Source organism: Acinonyx jubatus, chromosome A2, assembly GCF_027475565.1.
Source record: "Acinonyx jubatus isolate Ajub_Pintada_27869175 chromosome A2, VMU_Ajub_asm_v1.0, whole genome shotgun sequence".
In the NCBI taxonomy this organism is placed as follows: domain Eukaryota; kingdom Metazoa; phylum Chordata; class Mammalia; order Carnivora; family Felidae; genus Acinonyx; species Acinonyx jubatus.
Genome location: NC_069383.1, coordinates 12874155 through 12894985, shown reverse-complemented (window position 1 = coordinate 12894985; position 20831 = coordinate 12874155). Strand labels below are relative to the sequence as shown.

Genomic DNA, 20831 nt, shown 5'->3' with positions numbered 1-20831 from the left:
ATTCAAAATACTGATCCGAATTATTTACTCTTCTCCAGTGCCCCATGGACTAAAATGGATTGTCTGAGAAAAGCATGTTATGTACCTCTCAGCACATCACCACATCAGCCTAGGTTGCATGTGTCCTGATCTAAAAATACAGTTCTATGGGGACGCCAAACAATTCAGAGACTTTGTGGAGATTTCAAGGTGATTACTACAAGTGGTTGTAAAAGCCAGAACCACATGGATAGTAGCAGGGTATGTTTTGACTGGAGTGGGTCGGGATTTTTGGTGCAGATATTTACACGGAACAAAGGGAGAAAGTAAGAGCCTGTCACAGCAGGCCCAACGCAGGCTGTGTGGTTGCCAGGCAAGGAAACGCCCAGAAACCGTCTGGAAGAAAGGACGACGACGACGGTGGTGGTGGTGGTTGGTAGTAGAAGAGGTGATGGTGGTAAGAGCAGAGCTGACATTTTGGCGAAGAAGCGGGAGCATCAGGTGAGATTCAGTTGTACCTTGGCTTTCACAGAAATAGGAAAAATTGTGGCACCGAGTCTCTGCCGTTCCTTCTTTGGATTTGAGTGGTCTCTTATTTCTGCCACTTTCTGCATGTTATTCCATCCCCTTCTGGGTAAACAAGTGTTTTCAGTGAAGCTTTCGTTTCTCTCTTGATAACATGACACGGCCCCACCGACTTAGCGCCCAGTGCAACATGATTCAGACTCTGTGTCTAAAACCCTAATTTCGGAGAGAGGGATTCCACTGGACCAGGTTGGGTCAGCTGTCCAGTGCTGTGACCGGGGGGGCGGGGTGATGCTGGGCTCCCTTGCCCGTGTGGGCAGGTGTTCTCTGGGCCTGGGGCAGGAGAGCTGTGGTGGAGACCATGGGAATCTCTAGTACAATATTTGGGCTTAAGGAGAAGTGGCCATCTGTAAGGTATGGATGGTAGAATTTGATAACTGATAGGATCCGAGATGTTCCCCTTTGGGAGACGTGGTCGAGAATAAACTTGGAACTGGTTGAATGAACGAATACATATTTAGTCTGAAAAAGAAATTTCTGTATTTGCTGAAGTATTTACCGACTTCAGAGCCTGTGAACGTCAGACTCCTGTATTGTTTATTTATTATTTTATTTATTTTATTTTATATTATTTTTGAGAGACAAAGAGATATATGGGGAGCGGCAGAGACAGAGGGAGACACAGAATCCGAAGCAGGCTCCAGGCTGTGAGCTGTCAGCACAGAGCCCGATACGGGGCTTGAACTCACGAACTGTGAGATCATGACCTGAGCCGAAGTCAGACACTTAACCGACTGAGCCACCCAGGTGCCCCTGGACTCCTGTATTGAAATGAAATTACTGCAAGTTTGACTGTGCCATTCTTTGAGTGGCCTTTACCGAGTCATTTTTCTTCGTGTCTGTTTCCTCATTTTTTCCATGGGGATTAAAACACCTGCCCTATCACATGGGCTTGTTGTGATGAAAGAAATAATGCAGTTTAAAGTGCCCTGAGAACTACTCGGCGTGACGTAAATCGACGCTTTACGACGCACACGTGAATAATAGGTCACGTATTATTCCTAACAACGCCCTCCTTGGACCCACACCTGCGGGCACACGTGTGTCAAACTGCTGACTAATAGGTATTTCCCAAGGGAAGGAAATGCCGTAATGCTCAGCACTGGTCACTTGTACCGCCCCCACCTTTCCTCTGAACACTTCTGAGCAGAGAAATCACTCCTACTCCAACCAGGAGTTTTCCCACCCCCCGGGTAGCCTCTGCTGTAAAGAGCTTATACTTGGAACAAAAGAAGGAAGACCAAGGACAATACAACAAAAGAGGTACAACTTAAAGCTTGTGGGCTGTAGTGACCATGAGAGACGACTTGTGACAGGAAGGGTGTGGATGGCATGTGCTTGTGAGTGTGAGTGCCCTAGTGTGTGCGTGTGTGTGCAGGGGGGGCGGTGGTCCTGTAGAACAAAGTTCTGGGCTAGGCCTGGCTTTCCTCCACCCTCCTGGGCCCTGGGAATGTGTGGGAGCCAGTGGTCCATGGAGGGAAGAGCCCACCTCTTCCAGCCCAACCCTCCCGTGGGGTTCTTCCTGGCGGCTGGTGGGCTGGAGGAAGAGGATTTTGTTTCTTGTTTTTTTAAGGGGGGGGAGGGGCACAGAGAGAGGGCGGGGAGTGTGTGTGTGTGTGTGTGTGTGTGTGTGTGTGTGTGAGAGAGAGAGGGAGAGAGGGAGAATCCTAAGCAGGTTCCACGCTCAGCCAGGAGCCCAATGCAGGGGATCCCACGACCCCGGGATCATGACCTGAGCTGAAATCAAGAGTCCAAAGCTCAACTGACAGGCCACCCAGGTGCCCTGAGGAGGAAGAATTCTAAACAGAATTGAAGCTAATGCCACTGCGTGTTGGATTTTCTTTGACTTTATTTTCAGAAAAGATCAGTTAGGGAGAGACTGGAAGTCAGGTGCTGACTATCTCAGGTTAGGCTCAAAATAATACCATGTCATGCATATTGTCCCCTCTAATTTACAGAGAATTAGGTAACTAGGCTTCAGAGGATTTAAATGAGTATAGCAAGTAAGTAGAGACTCTGATAGCCAAGCCCAGGCTAGTTTGATTCCAAACACTATGCTCTTTCCAGGACGCCAGATGGGGGGAACCACTAAACCACCATCTGAAGATTTCACATGGAAACACTCCCCAAGAGATGACTTATCTCTAGTCAAACACTGCATGCAACTGTTTCAGATTAATGAGCTATCAGGGATATCTTACCCACCCAGTTTGTGGCTGGCAAAATACAAGCGGATGCATATCTTGTTTTCTATGGGATTTTCTTCCAGGAAGGGAGAATCTGATAACGCGTTCAGTGCTAGGAAGTTGGAGACACACACTACCGGTGCTCAGCTGTCTCTTCTTAGCTCCATCCCTACCAGGGGCTGGCTCTGATGGAGCCTTTGAGGGAACTCAGCCAGTAGGGGCTTGATGAGCGGCTAGCACTCTTCAGAGCTCTTAGGGGTATGCACGTCTATAAAATAGATCCATATACTTTTTTTTTAAAGGAGGCATTTTCTTTAATTTTTTAATGTTTACGTATTTTTAAGAGATTGAGAGAGACAGAGCATGAGCATCAGAGGGGCAGAGAGAGAAGGAGACACAGAATGTGAAGCAGGCTCCAGGCTCTGAGCTGTCAGTACAAAGCCCGATGCGGGGCTCGAACTCAAACCACGAGATCATGACCTGAGCCGAAGTGGGATGCTTAACCGACTGAGCCACCCAGGCGCCCCATGGATCCATATCCTCTTGAACGTACTGTTACTTGAGTAGTTCAGAAAGGGGGAAACATACATCAACATGAATTGAGTGTTTAGAGAAATTTTGTGGGAAGTGAGTTTAAACTTGGCTTTGCGGTAAGAGCAGAGTTTACAGAAAAGAGCAGGAAAACAGGGGACAAGGATATTTCAGGTTGTACCACATATGCAGAAAGAGCTGTGAGCCAGGCTGATTGGTGAATGCTGAAAAAAATATCGGAATGGTAGAATCGAGAATGAACAAGTGACCTTAAGGAGAAAGAGGCGTTTGCAATCTATCCTGGGGAACAGACTCTGACTATTTTAGGGTTTAGGAGAGAAGCCAGAAGCAAGTGTCGTTTCAGGAAGGTCAGCACGGGGAGAGGCAGGTGTTCTCATCAGTACCGGCCAGGTGGTTGACCGCTCTCCTGATCTTTAGATCTCTGGGCGGTAGAGTTGCCCATTTCTGTGTCACGCCAATGGACAGGCAGCTTGTGCAGCTTCCAGAGTTCACTGCTGATACAAACTTGTCTGTTTGGAGGTGTGGGGGGACTAAATATTCTGACCAAATTTTGAAGCCTGGGCAGAGAGCTCAGAAATCTATTTCATGCTCTGACTGCTCTGGGCAGTTTCCTATCTGTGATGGTTCCCTGTGGCTCAAGGCTAGAATCTCCACAGTGCGACTCCAATGTGTTTTGCCAGTAGTGTCCCTGACTCTCCCGCAACCGTCTTCGCTGGCCGTATCTTTTTGCTGCGGTTTCTAAAACAAGTCCTGTTCCTCCTAACCTCTGAGCCTCGCGTATGCCGATCCCTCGGCTCAAAATGTCTTTCCTTCTTCCCTGCCCGCTCCCATCTGTCCATGCCTCCGCTTTCTTTCTCGTCTCTCCCAATGGTGTACTTAGTCAGTGCTGTCTTGTCTTTTGTACAGTAGCCACTTGACTTCTTACATTCTCCTGGCCATGAGGTTATGGGAACACCGCTCACATTCACGTGCTAGTGCGGGTTGGAGCAGACCGCCTGGGTTTGCATTGCGGTTTCACCTCTTGCTGGTTACATAAGTTAGGGCTCTCTGTGTGTCTCAGGTTTCTGGTCTGTGAAACTGGGATGATGGTTGCTCCTTCAGAGGGTAGTGAAGAGGAGGAAATAAAAACCATGCATGTGAACCCTTTAACATAATGCGTAGGATCCAGGAAGCACGCGTGTTGCTGCTATTCTGATAGTGTCTTGTTTATAGCACACATACACCTATCTGTCGAATTGACCTGTGTTTTGGAAGTGGTCGGTGTTGTGTTTTCAGGAGGTGGAAGCAAGGACAGGAGGTGATGAAAGTCTAAATAAGGGTTCTGTCTAGGGAATGGGGGGTGGGGAAGGAGGTTTTGGCATCACGTTATGGTCCCTGTATCTGCACGGCCTCCATGGCTCCTGAATAGACGTGTTTTCCTGACATCCTCAGGCCAGGTAAGGCTGTGTCGCTAGGGCAGCAAACGCCTCTATGCACCATGGTCCTCGTACCTCAGCCTGGCCTGAATCATCTCTTTTGTTTTCATCCAGGGGCTAAACTTTTATTTTTGATTTTTATAGTTTATTTATTTTGAGGGAGAGAGAGAGTGTGCACACACACATGCACATGAGTGGGGGAGGGACAGAGAGAGGGAGAGAGAGAATCCAAGGGAGGCTCTGCACTGTCAGCGCAGAGCCCGATGTGGGGCTAACGCTCATGGCCTATGAGGTCAAGACCTGAGCTGAAGTCGGACGCTTAACCTGTTGAGCCACCCAGGTGCCCCGGGGCTAAACTTTTAAACTGTTGCAGTCAGGCAACAACATAGATGTCAGTAGCCCAAGCCAAGTAGGTGCTTGATGAGTTTTCTTTTTTAAACATCAGTGAGTACCTACGGCATTCAGAAACCTGATTTGGGAGCAAAGGAGGTATTGGCATAGTTGAAGGTTGCCTTGGGTTGGGAGTGCAGGGTCTGGGCTCCAGTCATGGCTGTGAAGATGCAAAATAATCTTAATAAATGTGACTGGCTTAGTGAGTAGCTATTAGGTAACACCGAGTCTTCTACTTGTATTATAGCATTTGTCTCTCTATCTCCTTCTAATGTGACTGAATAGGATCATTTCCGGCTTCCTGAGGACATTGAGGCCTGTGCGGCTGTGCGTCCGCAGCCAGTATGCAGACCTGGCCTTGGAATTCAGGTTTGCCCGATGTCGTATCTGGACCTTCTGTCACTACGCTTATGCAAACCTCACAAAGTTCCTGGGCCCCAGGTTCTTCATCTGTATAATGCGGGGACGGTTGCTGGTGTTCCTTAGACATAACACCAGATGCCCCAATCCACCTGGTCCCTAACGCTGAGCAGACAAGCATTCGGATGGCACTTCAGGCCCTTGCTGCTGCGGGGCCGTTGTGAATCTCGGCCACATAATGTAGACAGAAGGCCTTGGTGCCCCGCAGGCCTCCTTGCTCCTTAGTTTCCCTTCCCTTCCTCTTTTAGCTCTAAATTCTCTGACTCGGTGATGCCAAAGGAATATGGTAGGTGTGTGTTTCCCAAAATCTGGTCTTCAGGCTTCGTTGGCTCCTGACATTTCACTGGTGGTCAGTGATGAAAAAAATAAGGACAAGTAAGTAAACTGTTCAAAAAGATAAACTGATTCCATTTTAGTAGTCTATGTCCCCTATAAACTGGCAATGATAATAAATCATGACTTTAGCTTTTCCAGGTGATAGGCACAATTTATAGATTTAGGTCTAATGGCCCAAATTTTCCTGAATTTTCACTGGTCCATAAAAGCAATTAACTGTCTAGGAATCTAGGAATAACAGTTGGGTGGGGTTTTTTACACTCTCTATGCTGAAGAGAATTTTTTTTTTTTATTTCCACCATGTCACAGACTGAGATTTTTGTAAACTTAAGATACAAATGAATTACAAGAGAAAGGAAATGAAAAACCAGGCATACACAAATACCCACTCCATTTTTTAATTATTAGGGTCAAAGACCATAAAATTATTCTGTCATATTGCAGCAAAGCCTTCTAATTTTAGTACTTATTTCCTTGGGACTGGCAAAAACAGGCTTATGGGTCACACTTGGAGGGGCACATTTGAGGGGAGATCTGCCAGGAAATTTTAGAGCAGCACTCTAAAATCCTGGGATTCGTGGATATAATTCAGATATAATTCATGGATGTAATTCAGAAAGCAAGTGAACTTAGAAGGGGCAATATTTATGTATTTTTTCTTTGCTAAAATCCAGCTAAAATTTGTCTTTTAAGTATAAAGTGAGGTCACAAACATGAGTAGTGTTAGAGGTACCTAAGAATTTGGTTCCAAGAGAAGATGTAGTTACTTTTGTATCATATTTTGAAGATAATCTCAAGATACTATTTATACTTATCACTGTTAGTCCTCTTACTAGATTTGTTAGCTAATATATCATTAAAGAAACACATGCATTGTTATATTGCAATTAAAAAAATCCTCCGGGGGCACCTGGGTGGCGCAGTCGGCGTCCGACTTCAGCCAGGTCACGATCTCGCGGTCTGTGAGTTCGAGCCCTGCGTCAGGCTCTGGGCTGATGGCTCAGAGCCTGGAGCCTGTTTCTGATTCTGTGTCTCCCTCTCTCTCTGCCCCTCCCCGTTCATGCTCTGTCTCTCTCTGTCCCCCCCCCAAAAAAAATAAATAAATAAACATTGAAACAAAAAATCCTTGGGGTGCCTGGGTGGCTCAGTCTGTTGAGTGTCTGACTTCGTCTCAGGTCATGATCTCATGGTTTGTGAGTTCGAGCCCCGCATCGGGCTCTGTGCTGACAGCTTGGAGCCTGCTTCAGATTCTGTGTCTCCCTCTCTCTCTCTGCCCTTCCCCTGCTCTCTCTCTCTCTCTCTCTGTGTCTCTCAAAAATAAACATTAAAAATTAAAAAAAAAATTTTAGTAAATAATTCAATCACATCTGTTTTCTTTGTATCCTTATGTATTTTGTCTCATGCTTTTGAAAATATAATTTTAGGGATGCCTGAGTGCCTTAATCGGTTAAGCATCCAACTCTTGATTTCAGCTCAAGTCATGATCCCAGGGTCGTGGGATCGAGCCTCGAGTCAGGCTCTGCACTCACAACATGGAGCCTGCTTGGGATCCTCTCTCTCCCTCTCTCTCTTCCCCTCCCCCCTTCAAAATACATAAATAAACATTTAAAAAAAATAAGAATGTAATTTTAAGAGAGGTTCCCGGAGGCACCAGACTGCCAAAGGATGTCCATAGCACAAAAATGCTTGCGGACAACTCTTCTAGAGACCAGAGAAGACCATTCTAAAAACATTTTCAAAATTATTTCCTTCAAATCACAGATTAGAAGGTTGTATTAGTAAATGTCAATGGGACACTGAGATGGTTTCTGTTTTGCTTTTTATCATCTACTGGTTGCATCGGTCTGTGTTCCCTCGCGAGGCGCCTGAACGTGCTCACCTCTGAATGTACATTCGGCACCTGGAGGGGTCAGAGAGGGTCAGGGCGATCACGTCTTCCTCCAGGTTCTTAGGAAGTTCTCGGAGGAAGACCATGATTACTAATTAACTAGCAAATCTGATCTTGAGAATGAAAGCTGGGCAGTCATCTGCATTTGAAACCCATTGGCGTGGACACAGGAACCGCTCAGCAGGGCTGTGACTGCACTCTGTGGACTGTGCTCCTTGTTTCTCTTACTAGGCCGTCCTTCGGGAGAGTGGCGACAGTGGTAGGAAGTGATGAGGTATGTTTGTGAACGGTGTGTTTATTTATGGCTCTAGATGTGTGTGTGCAAGTGTGTGTGGACTGGTGCTGATCTCCTTTAGTCAGACCGTCCTTGCCACTGACGAAACAGAGAACTACACAGCAAACATAATTACACAAACACACACTAAAAACAAGGTTCAACTCATTTAATTTTTTTTCTTGCTCTGCATGTGTGTGTGTGTGTGTGCTTGCGTGCATGTGTGTGCCTTCTTCTGGACCAAGGCTGGGTCTACAAGCCCTGCTGTAGGTAAGCCTTTGTGCATGTGTGTGTTGTGTGTGTGCATTTAGGGGAGGGTGATGAAAGAACAAATACTCGAGGTAGCAGTTTTTCCTGATTCAGGAGGTGAGGTGGGGGAAGGGAGGCAGAGGGGTTAGAATAGAGTCCGTCAGGACATTCCTTCTGGAAGGATGCTGAGTTGTGGTTGAGCGGTGGTAATTAGAGAGTCCACTGTGGTCAGGAAATTGAGAAATCTATTGCTACCTCCGTGAGTTGGGTGCCTCAGTGATGGAATAAAGAATTATTCTAGGGAAGAGTCCAGGTAGTGTGTGAGTTACAGGGGCGTGGGCAGGCGTTGGTGTGCGGGGGGCTGTGGGGAGTGTGAGAGACTTCCTGTGGAGTCAGAGAGGAGGGCACGGAGGGGAAGACACAGGGCCTGCACTGGCAGCCTTGTGTGAAACAGAACGAAGTGCTGAGGGAAGGGGAAGGCGGCAACTTGTTGCTGATGGTCTCTCTCTGGTAAAGCCTGAAGAAAGCTGGGTCCTCACTGGTGCTAGACCCATGTGGGCATTTCCTGGTTACTGAGGTGGGAAGGAAGAGTTTCTGTTGGGGAAAGAGAAGGAGGCCAAGATCAGTTGCATGGGCTCACTAGAAAAGGCTACCAGTGGTCCCTGATATGGGGTCCAGACAGCGGCCTTCATGTGCCAAAGGGACCTCCTGCTGTCCACACTGGCTATTGCACGTGTGCTGGGCCGGGTGGGAGTGAAAGGGGAGGGGTCTGTGGTTTGTTGTGCTGGGCAGGGCCAACGTGTATCAGTGACCACATGATGCACAAGGACATTCTGTCCTTTACCCCACTTTTAAGACAGCTCATCACTATTTCACTCATGCTTAGACACGCGATGTCAGTGATGTTTTTGTTGTCAACCATTCCCTTGTAAAATGAGCTTTGATGAGCTGATAAAGTTACTTTACAAACTGCTCCATAAGCCTGGAATACCCGTGAGCTGGTGGACTTGGAAGAAGACAGTTTCCATTTAAAGTGGGTTCAGGAGTTAGCTGCAGAAGGTGACGAGGCAGAAAAGCCTTTGCCCACCTTGGTGCTGGGGTCATGGTAGGCCATATCTATCTTCTAGAGATGATCCCTTTGTGGTTCAGATGGGGAAACTGAGGCCCGGAGGGGTTAGACAGTAGCTGGGAGACAATGAACCAACCCAGTAAGTTTTGCCCAGAAATTTTGAGGAATAGCCATGCCTGGCTGGGCTCCTCTTTGAAAATTCTCAGTCTCTATAAAACTAACCCTCTCTTTTCCACTCGACCTCTTGCCTTGTGTTATCAAAGGATTTTTAAAAGAAAGGCTTAGATCATCATATGCAAATACAGACACTGTATTTGGAAAATATGACAATAGATTATCCAGTTTTCTGAAATTGCTTTTGATAGCTATTTCAATAGTTCAGGCCCCTACCTGGTTTAATCTACCTGCTTTGCGTAAATAGTTATAACAGTACCAGGAAAATGACCTTTGGCAATTATTCATATAACCAGTTTATTTTATTTTATTTTTGAAATGTTTATTTATTTTTGAGAAAGAGAGAGAGAGAGAGAGAGAGCAGAGGACGGACAGAGAGAGAGAGAGAGAGAGAGAGACAGTGGATCTGAAACAGGCACTTTGCTAAGAGCAGAGAGCCAGGTGCGGGGCTCAAACTCATGAGCCGTAATATCATGACCTGAGCTGAACTCAGATGCTTAACTGACTAAGCCACCCAGGCACCTAATATAACCATTTTAATTCAAGAGGAAAAAATGATTGTTGGAGTCTGCACAGTTTACGTACAGTAATCGTTTGGTCTTTGCAAGTGAGCTCCTCCATGAGCAGTCTAATTGAAAGTGCAACCCTCACCCCCACCTTCCTTATCTTCCCCCTTCTCCATTGCACTTACCACAGCCTGACCTAGATGACAGGTGCACTTGTTTTGTTTATTGCATCTTTTTCTAACCACAAGAGCATAAGTCCCGTGAGGACAAGAAGCTTTATCTGTTGTGTTTGTTGTTGTAGAACCAGCTCCTGGAAGAATGCTTGGCACATTGTGGGAGCTTAATAAATAATTGAGGAGTGAATAAATACACTGCAATCAGATCTACCCTCCCCCCAAAGACATAGCATTGATAACTCGATGATGAATAATTATGGAAAGTGTGCATCAGCCGCTCGTTCTTGGTCTCATGGAGAACTCAACAGAGTGCTGTGGGCCACACCCTTAAAGTGAATTGACTTCTATGGATGCTTACAAAAGCACTTTTGAAGCCCCCAGGTGCTGTGGGGACTGAAATGTTGCAGAATTTTTGTTTCCTTTTTTCTCCATAAAGCTTCCAACCCCATGATTATCTCGGGAAGGACACAGCTATCTCTCATGTACCTCCTCTTAATTTAGCAGCCTTAATTATTCAGAAATACAGAAGTTTCCTGCATTGCTTGACATTTGGATTCAGACTCCCTGGTTTGAAGCTGAGCTCTGAGTGCTGGACCTTGGGCACCGTAACTTCTATCAAGCTCAGTTAACTATTGGTAACCTGGAGATAATTACAGTCCCTCCTCGTAAAGTGGTTGTGAGGACTGATGGAAATAATGCATGGAAGTATTTAGCCTTGTACCGTGCACATTCTGAGTACTTAGTTAATGACCCAGATACTGTCTGATAAAACTGCAATCTCACAAAAAGCCTGAGCTGGTGTACAACATGGGGCATTATAACTTAGACTACAGAGTAATGGTTGAAAATTCTGGCCGTGGAGTCCAAAGGCCAGTGTTGAAATTGAGGCTTTGCTTGTTATCCGCTGTGTGACATCAGGCAAGTTATTCGACCTTGCTGAAATTTTAATTTCCTCATCTGAAAGTGGGGCTGTCACAATAATTAACTTGGAGTTGTCATGAGGATTTCAGGCAAAAAATTATGTAACCTTTTAGCACATTCACTCAATCATCATTAGTTATTTTTATCATTATCAAATTGCACAATTTTTGTTATGTGGAATAAAATATTTAAAGATTGATGACAGACTGCCAAATAACAGGTTTTTTTAACATTTTTCTTTTAAAAGCAATTAAAAGCAATTTAAATTACTCTCTTACTGTATTTGCCTTTTGCCATTTGTCTCGATTTTGTTTTCCTAAGTTGCATTCCTAAATTCGATTGTAGATTTCACCATCAAGATCCCTGTGATTCAGAAAGTAATGTCAGCTAGAAGATGCTGAAGGTTTTTTTTTCAATAAGGTTTAAGGAAATGTTTCTCTTCTACAGGGAGAAAATAATAATTGTTGTTCTAGGGGTGCCTGGGTGGCTCAGTAGCTTAAGTATCCGACTGTTGATTTCACCTAAGTTCGTGATCTCATGACTCATGGAATGGAGCCCTGCTTCAGGCTTTACACTGACAGAGTGGAGCCTGCTTGGGATTCTCTCCCTCTCTCTCTCTCTCTCTCTCTCTCTCTGTCCCTCCCCTCCTCTCTGTCTCTCAAAATAAACAAATATTAAAAAAATTATTATCATTGTTCCATAGAACAGGTAACCATATTTAAATATATGACACAAAAAGACTTTTGATAAGAGGCAGAAAGATTTTTTTAAATGCAAATGATACATTATTCAAGAAATCTTATTATCCATGCCTATTAATTATCTATTGCTGCATAGTAAATTACTCCCAAATTTCACAGCTCAAAACAAGAAATATTTTTTATTTCACAGTTTCTATGGGTTAGAAATGCAGGAGCAGCTTAGCTAGGTGGTTCTGGGTCAAGATGTCTCATGAAATTGTGGCCAAGATGTTGCCAGGGGCTGTAGTCATTTGAAGGCTTGACTCGGCCTGGAGAACCCACTTCTGAGATGATGCCCTCCCTTGGCTATTGGCTAATGGCCTCAGTTTCTCGCTGGTTGTTGGACCTTCTCATAGGCCTCCTTGAGTGTCACTATGATGTGGAAGCTGGCTTCTCCAAGAAACGAACCAAGAAAAAGAGCAAGGAAATGATCCAAGAGAAATAGAAAGGAAGAAGCTATAGTGCCTTTTATAACCTAGCCTTGGGAGTCACACACCATTCCTTCCACCACATTCTGTTTGTTAGAAGTGAGTCACTGAGTCCAGCCTACTCTCAAAGAGTGAGGGACAGGGGATTTGACTCCCTGTCTGAAGGGATGAATATCAAAGAATATGTGGACTTTTTTTTAAAAACCACCATATCAGGGGCACCTGGGTGGCTCAGTCAGTTAAGCACCTGACTGGCTCAGGTCATGATCTCACGGTTCATGAGTTCAAGCTCCCCTTTGGGCTCTGTGCTGACAGCTCAGCCTGCTGCAGATTCTGTGTGTCCCCCTCTGCCCTCCCCCATTCACTCTCTGTCTGTCTCTCTCTCAGAAATAAACATTAAAAAAAATTTAAAAACCTACCATATCATAATTTTGAAAAATAATGATTTTTATTTTATTGCAACACTTTACTCACTCCTGTCTATGGATATTTACACTATTCTCAGTCTTTTGCTGTTATATATGTTTCGTATCAGCCGCAGTGAAAAACCTTGATCTTATCTCGATGTGCAAGTGTATGTGTGGGCTAAACGTGTACAAAGGAAATTCCAGATTGTATGTGGTTTTAATAGTTTTTGTCAAATCTTCATTAAGTATATGGTGTTTATGGTTTGACTGTGGGTACAACGTGTGGGTACCTTTTACTTCATAGTGTCTCACATAGTGCGTTTATAAACATTGGAGAAACTTAACATAAGCAATCTCCTATCTCACAGCTAAGAGCAACCATCAAAGGGAAGAAGACACAACCACTCAGATAGGCGTTCTGATAACTCCTGTCCTTGCCAGTGAACATGAGATCACTCTTTACCTCACTAGCCAACTTCATTATATCAGGCATGGAAGGTTATTAATTTTTATGGAATTTTATATGCAAAATTAATATTACGGGATACCTTATAAGGCCTTTGGGAGTGTGAGGTATTGGGGACAGAACAGGTAAGAAAGATTGGAGTTGGGTAATTCAGTTTAGAAGAACCAAAATCATCCTCATAGGGAAAGGTACAGCTGCTACATTTCCTTTCACAAAGTAAGAGGGCATTATATTGACAAAGAGCAATTTCTTTTTATTTTTTTAACGTTTATTTTTGTTTTCAGAGAGAGAGAGAGAGAGAGAGAGAGAGAGAGACAGACCTTGAGTGAGGGAGGGGTAGAGAGAGAGGGAAACACAGAATTCAAAGTAGGCTCCAGGCTCCGTGCTGTCAGTACAGAGCCTGACTCGGGACCCAAACTTGCAAACCATGAAATCATGACCTGAGCTGAAGTCGGACGCTTAACCGACCAAGCCACCCAGTCGCCCCAATAAAGAGCAATTTCTCATCAGTGTATAGGAAGCGAATCCTCTTGTCATTTAACCCTTGGGTGAAGGACCGTGGAGAATGTGGAGCTTGCATGGGGACACACTGATTGGGTAGAGAACGAGGCTACAAGGCAGAATGAAACAGTAAGTTTCAGATTCCCAAGCTGGGAGCGTTAGATTGAGGCCTGAGGGAAGAAGAACCGGGCTGTGCTTTTTGAGTGAAGCTAGCATGATTTACAAGACAGTGTGGGAGAGGAGCTGTGGATGTGGGTGCAGAAAGTGGGTCTTGAACGGACAAGACTGACACTTTGCCTCCCATTGTTTCCTCCTGACTTCCTGCGCCTGTGTCTCAGGTAGTGAGTGATTCACCCAACACGTGAGGCTCTAAAGCGCTTAGCAGCTAGGAGGGTAGATCAGAAAGGGTTCATAAAGACAGGAGCCAGGAACACACATCTGCCATTTCGTGAAACACTGAGTGAGGTGAGCTGCCACACTCACTGAAAGTGGGGTGAACGTATGTCTTAGGAACATCCTGCTTCTTACCCAGCACCCACTATCTTCTCTAAGGCAAATAATAACATAATGACATGTAATGCTTTGAAATGTGAAGTGTTTTTATTTGATTTTCACAATAAGAAAGTGATGATAGGTAATAATTACAATAGGTATTGTTAGTTTCACTTTTTACAGATAAGAAAACCAAGACTCAAGGGGCACCTGGGTGGCTCAGTCACTTAAGCGTCCGACTTCAGCTCAGGTCATGATCTCACGGTTTGTGGGTTTGAGCCCCACATCGGATTCTGTGCTGACAGCTCAGAGCCTGGAGCCGGCTTCGGATTCCGTGTCTCCCTCTCTTTCTGCCCCTCCCCTACTCACACTCCGTCTCTCTCTCTCCTTCAAAAATAAATTAGCATCAAAAAAATTTTCAAAGAAAACCAACACTCAGGAGTATTAGGGAAATTCTTTTGACTATGACAGCAAGAAATGGTAGGGCAGGAAGTCAAGCTCCAGTATTCTCATGCCCTATTTAGCATGTTCTTTGTTCTGAGAAGGAGAACTTGGGGATAAGATGAAGGAAAATACTAATGAAATATTTAGCAGAGTAATCAACCAGAGAGTAAAATATTATTGATCAATAAGTATTGATTACGCAGATTCTCCCAGTAGATACTTAAGGAAATAAAGAGGAAGAAGCAGGCATAATTTTTATGCCCTGGGAGCTCACACTTTGAGGAAGAAAAGGAGAAGAAAAGGGTGTGCCTAAGGAAGTAGACACACCTTTGGGAAGAACACCTTCGGAAAACTTACGTGCTTGACCACAAATGAGCTGGGGGTAGAGAGGGTACATTGACATACTAGGGGTGTTTTGATGGGGTTGATAATTTCACAAGGGACCATCCATCCCCTAAGACTCCCTCCAAATGTGTTATTTGGTTTTTTGTTTTTACAGTCTCCAACTTAATATTTGTCCCATTTTTCACTTTCCTCAATTTATACCTGCCATTCCTCCTCCCACCCTATAAGATAGTGTCATATGATATTATTAAATACACTGATCAACTCAAAATTCCCAACGTGATTTTAAAACAGTAGTGGAGGGAACTGAATATCAAACTCATTTGGGGAACTTTTAAAACCTACCCAGAAAGGTTTAAGATGGTAGATGGATCATATGACTTTACCTGTTTTCCTTTCCAAACTTCCACTGATATTCTTATAAAGATGTACCAAATGAAATGAGTCTGTAACAAAATGGAAAAAGAAAAGCAGACATGACCGTTGTGCTGGGTATAGCAGAGCAGAGACTATCTCAGCTCATAATCAGCCTGAGGAAAGGGGTCTGTAGAGTTGGAGGCAGTTCTGCACAGAGAGATCACTGGGCCCTGAGCTAAGAGTAGGGAGGATAGAGCAGCAGAGGGGTATAACCAGTGTTCAGCTATGGTTGGACTTAATAAACGGGCTGTGAAGAGCATTATCTTCCAGAAAGTGGATTTACTAATGTATATTCTCCTTATAAAGAGATGGTTTCCAGCTATTTCTTTTTTATGTTTACAACTCATATTAAGGCTGTTATTCATATGAAAAATAGTTACAAAGGTCATATGGAGAGGGAATGGCTGTATATTCTGAAAAAAATCTCCCTAGAGATAATGATTACCTCTCCTTAATACTTCAAAAATGGTTGATTAAAAGAAACCTTGACTTGGATCCTTTTGTAAAATAAATAACTGCATTCCAATTTATATTATTTTTTATATCCATTTCTTTCTTTTTCTTTTTTTCATTTGGATTCCTGTGGTTACTGGCAAGATTCCTGGGATGAAGTCACATGGTTTCTCATTTTGTCCCTCCCTTATCCCTCAGGAAAGAGGAATGAGGTCCCTGAAGTGCACCTGTGATATAGAGCATCTTATAGTGTTGTTTCCACTCAGTCTTGCTCCTGAATCAGCAAATACTCATTTAGAGCACCTGCCAGGGGCATCCCATGAGGCACTGTGGAATTCTTCCCAACATTTTCCCCATCATAGAGCACAGAGAAAATGATGGTGGCATCATTAGGCTAACTGAAAGGGCTCTGGATTCCCAAAAGAGGCAACTCTCAACAGGAGAATGGCCCAGTCCTGGACTCTCTACCAGTGCGCCCCCCCCCCCAACCTGTCAACAGAACCAGGGAGTCAGTATCTCTGACTGTCAGGCTGAGACAGATAACTCAGGGAGGGGTGAGATATTCTCACTCACTGGCCTCTAGCAGCTTAAAACTTAGGAGAGGAAGACAGATTGTCCTCAGAGTTATGAGTATAGATACAGATAGATTGCTTGGGAGCAAGAGAGGGAGGGAGGGTTAATTTTAAGTCCCAGAAGAGATGTTGTTTGAACTGAAGAAACACGATTCTTGTAAGTGTAGAAGATAGGGTTGGGGGACGGTGTGGGTTTTGCTGTAGTCATGAAGAGAAGCATGCCTTTGGAGTATAGACTTAGAGTGAATTTCAGCTCTACTGTTTATCACTGCTGATAAGTTTTATACCTTTCTGACTTCTGTTTCATTGCTCATAAAATAGAGTTGAATAATACCTGTATTTCAGGATTATAAAGATGACTAGTAATGTTTGGAAAATACCTGGAATACAGAAGCCCCAAAACCTTAGCTAGAGTGATTATTAAGAGTTAGACTATAGGGGCGCCTGGGGGGCTCAGTCAGTTAAGCATCCGACTTTGGTTCAGGTCAGGATCTCATGGTTTTTGGGTTCAGGCACTGTCAGTGCTTGGGATGCTCTCTCTTTCCCTCCCTCTCTGCCCCTCTCCTACTTACTCTCTCTCTCTCAAAATAAATACATAAACCTAAAAAAAAGATTTAGACTACAGATGATACCATTTCATCTTGTAAGTAACAGCAGCCATTACAAACTCATGAAGCCTCAAAACCGCTGGCCTTGCACATGGAGCAATTCATTCCTATAACTTAAGGGGATACAAGAAACTAGTTAGATTAATGAAACTCATTTTAGAAATTATTCTGTCACACCGTCGAATGTGACAATGGATTTGTTCCCTGCTTCTATGTAGGATCTTACAGGGAAATTTCTTTTTCCATTCTGCGTGATGTATTGATTGTAACTCATCAGCTGCACTGTCTGTTGAGTGACACATTTCTGTATTATAGTATGGCTCTACAGAGTTTCTCATGCTTTTGAAGCAGTGCTGTGTCTGTGTCTATAGATGTACATTCTCACCCAAAATGTGAAAGACAGAGTGTGCCCTTTACCTAAGAGGCAGTGAGGTCATAAGGACAATCCTTAAGGTGGAAGTCAGGATCCCTAATTGTGCCGTGGACTTGTCCTGAGCCTTGGGAGTGTGTCATTTAAACACATAGACCCCCAGTCCTTCTTTCACTGGTAAAATAGAAAATTAGCCTGGTCATTCTCATGTGTCATTATTGTTGCAAATATAGAATGCAACATCCTGAGTAGGATATTGCTATCTTAGGTCAACAGATAGAATATTGCTGTGGTTCTCAAAACTTAGCTCAGCTAATGGCATGAAATGTCAAGCTTTCCCTTTCAAAGACAGCAAACATTATCTAATAAAATGCCATTGGAATTTTACACAAGTGGCCAAAAGATACGACTTAGTTAATGTTCAAGAGAGAATAACAAGAGAATGGTAGTAGCGGGTCAGAAGAAGGAGGTGGTAAATGCAGTGGCATCTGGGGTAACCCTGGGAAGAACGTGGAGTGGGTGACCGGGGAGTTATGTTCCTTGCTACTTACTGATGGAGGGTAGTGCCACAGCTCAAGCCAGAATGAAAATTGTCCTTCACAAGGGACAAAGTCCCACAATGGAGGCACCGAGGGAAATTTCTAGAAAGGACGGCCTGCAAGGCATAATCCTCATCTGAACATGCACATGGTGTTTAGCTTCATGTCAGGAAAAAACCTTAAACGTGGTCTGTGCATTTCTGGTCTAAGGGAACCTGCTCAGAGACCCAGTGACAGTGCCAGTCACGGTGGTTCCTGCTTTAACAGCTGCGAGTTCTTCCTTCCTTTAGTTCCTGTTTCGTTGTCAACATACTCACTCTTAGGAATGTGGTATTTTATTTTTTATTTTTTATTTATTTTTTATTTATTTTTATTATTATTGTTTAAATATATGAAATTTATTGTCAAATTGGTTTCCATACAACACCCAGTGCTCATCCCAAAAGATGCCCTCTTCAATACCCATCACCCAGCCTCCCCTCCCTCCCACCCCCCCATCAGCCCTCAGTTTTTTCTCATTTTTTAAGAGTCTCTCATGCTTTGGCTCTCTCCCACTCTAACCTCTCTCTTTTTTTTTCCTTCCCCTCCCCCATGGGTTCCTGTTAATTTTCTCAGGATCCACATAAGATGAACACATATGATATCTGTCTTTCTCTGTATGGCTTATTTCACTTAGCATCACACTCTCCAGTTCCGTCCACGTTGCTACAAAGGGCCATATTTCATTCTTTGTCATTGCCACGTAGTACTCCATTGTGTATATAAACCACAATTTCTTTATCCATTCATCAGTTGATGGACATTTAGGCTCTTTCCATAATTTAGCTATTGTTGAGAGTGCTGCTATAAACACTGGGGTACAAGTGCCCCTATGTATCAGTACTCCTGTATCCCTTGGGTAAATTCCTAGCAGTGCTACTGCTGGGTCATAGGGTAGGTGGTATTTTATGTTTTATTAGGACATTTGCCATGTTGCTGGGCTCCATATCTGGACCGATGGCATCAGTATCCATCCCGAGAGCAGTTCAGCTGCTCTCAGGGCACAGGTCTCCCTTTATCTTCCCCTGGTATGACAAGGTTGAATGAGTGAGGATGACTTTGCCTAGTCCTCCCTTATTAGTGAGAGGATATTTCAAAGCCTACTTTATGCTCGACCTCTGAAGATGAAGGATAATGGATTTAGAGTTTGAATTCTATGAATCTTTAAGACACAAATTCTGACTTAAAGTACTGTCCATATTTAGCGCCCCAACAAGACCAGCTTCCTGGTTGTCTCCAGCATGTAGTTTGTTTGGTAGGAAGCACTGAACTGGGGACCACAAGCTGCTGCCTCAGACTCCACAGAGGGAGGGTATCATCTGTGCGGGAAGTTCTCTGGTAGGAAGTTCTGGAAGTTAGATGTATTGAGGAGAGGGACACTCAGTTCCAAGACAGCTTATAGTGGCCATCAGTTGATGGCCATCAGTCTGGAAGGCAGTACCTTGAATCGAATCTGATGGAGATCAAGAGTGGATTGGAAGAAGGAGACAGGAATAGGTTGAAGTGAGTTTTGAAGATCGAGGTTGTGGTAAGCTCAAGAATATTCTATTCGTGAGGGACCCACCAAGAGCTGCCAGGATAGGTACAGTAGCCACAGAGAACTACATTCAGCTGTTTGGAAAATTTGGTTCTAGTCCTTGACCATGTGACTCTGAACAAGGCGCTTTGCTTACTGTGCCTTCGTTTATTTATGCATAAAACGAAGGGGCTTGAGTAGCTATTGGCTCCACTTCTAGTTTTTAACTTCATGGACACCATTTCTTAATATAGTTTGCCTAATAAAATGTGTTTATTACAGTTTATAAGCCTATAATAAGGTCACTGTTTCTGAAACATACTTGCATATCAGAATTATCTGTGGAGTTTTTTTTTTTTAATCGGGTATCTAGGCCTTAACCCCAGAGATTCCAAATGCTGAACATCTTCTTTAAACTGCTGGGCAAAATATTTTAATCCCTAGTGAGGATTTATAACAACTTTAGGCATAGGTAAATGTGTTCTCTCTGTATTTGTTTGAAATTGACCATTCTCCCTGGGAATTCAGAGATAGCCACCTGGTCAGGATGACCCATCAGTTATATTCAGTTGTAGAATTCAACAGCTCTCATCCAAACTGTGGTTTCTAAATATTGTTCCCACTGAAAAGAACAAAGCCTCTTCAGAGACATTTGATTTGAGACTGGGGGCAGGAAATGTGCAAAATGAGCCTAGGTCATCAGTCATAACAGAGACAAGGAAACTATTAAAGACTACCAGGAACCAACTTGAAGAGACTCCCACTGAGTAAAGATGAGGCAAAATGAGCATTAATGATAATAATATCAATGTGTTAGTATAGATGTGTTTCAATCCATGAATTCATAAAAATATTGGACAAATATTCTCACTGGTCCTCTTTGGAGGTTGCTAGGACAACAACTCCTTCTGAAAGCCAGGAAATAGAGTCAAATGTTGATACTACCTCTCCTATATGCACTGTACCTTTATGATCCAAGTAATAGATGAGGGGAAATTTCTCTCTACAGTAATATTTTATCCAGTACATAAAGAATGGTAGAATTATAGTATCATTGTCACAACTAATCGAATAATGGATCTAAGAAATGCTTGCCATTGGCTATTACTATGACAAAAGGAGAATCTGCTAGATTTTATGTGTTTCCTGCTGTGAGCCATTCTTGCCAGAAAATCAAACCTGTATCTGGTCAAAACTCTAAATCTGATCATTAATTTACAGGAAATATAAGAGTAGAGAAACATGTTAGTTTACGGATGCAATCTACAAAATCCAGATTGTGGGGAAATCAACAGAACAAACCTGTTGATTAAAAAACGTTTAACAGACACAAACCAATTACAATATATAAATCTTGCTTGCATCCTGATGAAA

The 20831-nt window shown here is 43.7% G+C and overlaps 1 protein-coding gene across 1 annotated transcript in view; it reads left to right on the top strand.

Moving 5' to 3' along the window:
• Positions 1-1634: 1634 nt before the first annotated feature.
• MGAM (maltase-glucoamylase) overlaps positions 1635-20831 on the top strand; it is a 96004-nt gene continuing 76807 nt past the window's right edge. Inside the window, exon 1 of the mRNA XM_015067077.3 lies at positions 1635-1827. The gene's annotated coding sequence lies outside the window, so the exon portion shown is untranslated. The remainder of the gene's footprint in view (positions 1828-20831) is intronic.